The sequence below is a fragment of the Bos grunniens genome, chromosome 16 (assembly GCF_055505025.1).
Source record: "Bos grunniens cultivar Pamir isolate PY7600 chromosome 16, Bosgru_T2T1.0, whole genome shotgun sequence".
Taxonomy (NCBI): Eukaryota; Metazoa; Chordata; class Mammalia; order Artiodactyla; family Bovidae; genus Bos; species Bos grunniens.
This window is the reverse complement of record NC_141180.1, coordinates 81135411-81138667: the sequence shown is the minus strand read 5'-3', so window position 1 is coordinate 81138667 and position 3257 is coordinate 81135411.

The window sequence follows — 3257 nt, the reverse complement described above, 5'->3', positions numbered from 1 at the left end:
GTTTCAGCATCTCTGTTCTGCAAATCTTCAATAAATTCCAATGAATTTTCAGGGCTGATCTCCTTTAGAATGGACTGATTAGATCTCATTGCAGTCCAAAGGACTCTCAAGAGTCTTCAACACCACAGTTCAAAAGCATGAATTCTTTGGTGCTCAGCTTTCTTCACAGTCCAACTCTCACATCCATACATGACTACTGGAAAAACCATAGCCATGACTAGACGGACCTTTGTTGGTAAAGTAATGTCTCTGCTTTTAATATGTTGTCTAGGTTGGTCATAGCTTTTCTTCCAAACAGCAAGCGTCTTTTAATTTCATGGTTAGTCACCATCTGCAGTGATTTGAAGCCCAAAAAATAAAGTCTCTCACTGTTTCCACTGTTTCTCCAACTATTTGCCATGAAGTCACAGGACCAGATGCCATGATCTTAGTTTTCTGAAAGTTGAGCTTTAAGCCAACTTTTTCACTCTCCTCTTTCACTTTCATCAAGAGGCTCTTTAGTTCTTTTTCACTTTCTACCATAAGGGCGGTGTCATCTGCATATCTGAGGTTATTGATATTTCTGCCGGCAATCTTGATTCCAGCCTGTGTTTCTTCCAGCCCAGCATTTTGCATGATGTACTCTGCATATAAGTTAAATAAGCAGAGTGACAATATACAGCCTTGATGTACTCCTTTCCCAATTTGGAATCAGTCTGTTGTTCCATGTCCAGTTCTATGTGTTACTTCTTGATCTGCATACAGATTTCTCAGGAGGCAGGTCAGGTGGTCTGGTATTCCCATGTCTTTAAGAATTTTCCACAGTTTGCTGTAATCCACACAGTCAAAGACTTTGGCATAGTCAATAAAGCAGAAGTAGATGGAACTCTCTTGCTTTTTCAATGATCCAGTGGATGTTGGTAATTTGATCTCTGGCTCTTCTGCCTTTTCTAAATTCAGCTTGAACATCTGGAAGTTCAAGGTTCATGTACTGTTGAAGCCTAGCTTGGAGAATTTTGAGTATTACTTTGTTAGCATGTGAGATGAGTGCAATACTTTGAGCATTCTTTGGCATTGTTTTTCTTTGGCATTGGAATGAAGACTGACATTTCCAGTCCTGTGGCCACTGCTGAGTTTTCCAAATTTGCTGGCATATTGAGTGCAGCACTTTCATAGCATCATCTTTCAGGATTTGAAATAGCTCAACTGGAATTCCATCACCTCCACTAGCTTTGTTCATAGTGATGCTTCCTGAAGCCCGCTTGACTTCACATTCCAGGATGTCTGGCTCTAGGTGAGTGATCACACCATCGTGATTATTTGCGTTGTGAAGATCTCTTTTGTATAGTTCTGTGTATTCTTGCCACCTCTTAATATCTTCTGCTTTTGTTAGGTCCATACCATTTCTGTCCTTTATTGAACCCATCTTTGCATGAAAATTCCCTTGGTATCTCTAATTTTCTTGAAGAGATCTCTAGTCTCTCCCACTCTATTGTTTTCCTCTATTTCTTTGCATTGATCACTGAGGAAGGCTTTCTTATCTCTCCTTCCTATTCTTTGGAACTCTGCATTCAAATGGGTATATCTTTCCTTTTCTCCTTTGCCTTTAGCTTCTTTTCTTTTCATAGCTATTTGTAAGGCCTCCTCAGATAATCATTTTGCCATTTTGCATTTCTTTTTCTTGGGGATTGTTTTGATCACTGCAGCCGTACAATGTCACGAACCTCTGTCCATAGTTCTTCAGGCACTCTGTCTGTCAGATCTAATCTCTTGAATCTATTTGTGTCTTCCACTGTATAGTGTAAGGGATTTGGTTTAGTTCATACCTGAATGGTCTAGTGGTTTTCCTACTTTCTTCAATTTAAGTCTGAATTTGGCAATAAGGAGTTCATGATCTGAGCCACAGTCAGCTCCTGGTCTTGTTTTTGCTGACTGTATAGAGCTTCTCCATCTTTGGCTGCAAAGAATATAATCAATCTGATTTCAGTGTTGACCATCTGGTGATGTCCATGTGTAATATTACTCAGCCATAAAAAGCAATACAGTTGAGTTAGTTTGAATGAGGTAGATAAACCTAGAGCCTATTATACAGAGTGAAGTAAGTCAGAAAGAGAAAACAATTATTGTATATCAATGCATATATACGGAATCTATAAAATGGTATGATGAATCTATTTGTAGGGCAGCAATGGAGTTGCAGACATGGAGAATGCAGGGGACATGCCTACGGCTGATTCATGTTGATGTATGACAAAAAACCAGCACAATATTGAAAAGCAATTATCCTCCAATTAAAAATAAAAGAATTTTAAAGAAGAACTGGGGAAGTTTTAGCTTATTATTTCTTCTGTCACATGAGTGTATACTCCTCGGTTCTGTCTCGTCACAACAAAGATTTGGAGTGACGGATGTTAAAGCCCTCAGCGTGTCAGAGCTCTCGGGTGTTGGACAAACCATGTTATAGCTCTCAGGTCTCCAAGAGAAGAGCACCCTAGCGCATGGAGGGTGGGGGGGAGAGCTAGCTTTGGCTCCTCTTTTTATGTTTTTCTCTTCCTGGGCCTGTCCTATGTAAATTGGGCCAGCCAGGAGTGCTGTTTGTTTTACCTGAGGTCCTCACTCCAGTCCTCAGACCTTCCTTTGTTCTATTTTTCCAGGCTTTTCTCTTCCTTATCTTTTAGCCACCTGCCATTCTGGACTCCTTTTCCCTATTCTAACTACCTAAAACTTCTAACATATTTCTGCATCAATTTGTCTTTCCTCTTTGAAACTCCAGTGTCATTAACATTAGAACTTTTGATATTATTACACAGAAACCTGAGATTCTGTTTATTTTTCATCCAACTGTTTTTCTCTTTGTTCTTTCAGAATGAATACATTCTACTGATCTATTTTCAGGTTTATTGATTCTCTTTTGCAATTGTTTAAAAATTTTTTTGATCTGATTTTTCTTTATAGTTTCATTTCTCTTCCAAGAACTTCTGTATTTCCACTCACATCAGGTATCAGTTCAGTTCAGTTCAGTCGCTCAGTCATGTCCGACTCTTTGCGACCCCATGAATCGCAGCACGCCAGGCCTCCCTGTCCATCACCAACTCCCAGAGTTCACTCAGACTCACGTCCATCGAGTCAGTGATGCCATCCAGCCATCTAATCCTCTGTTGTCCCCTTCTCCTCCTGCCCCCAATCCCTCCCAGCATCAGAGTCTTTTCCAATGAGTCAACTCTTCACATGAGGTGGCCAAAGTACTGGAGTTTCAGCTTTAGCATCATTTCTTCCAA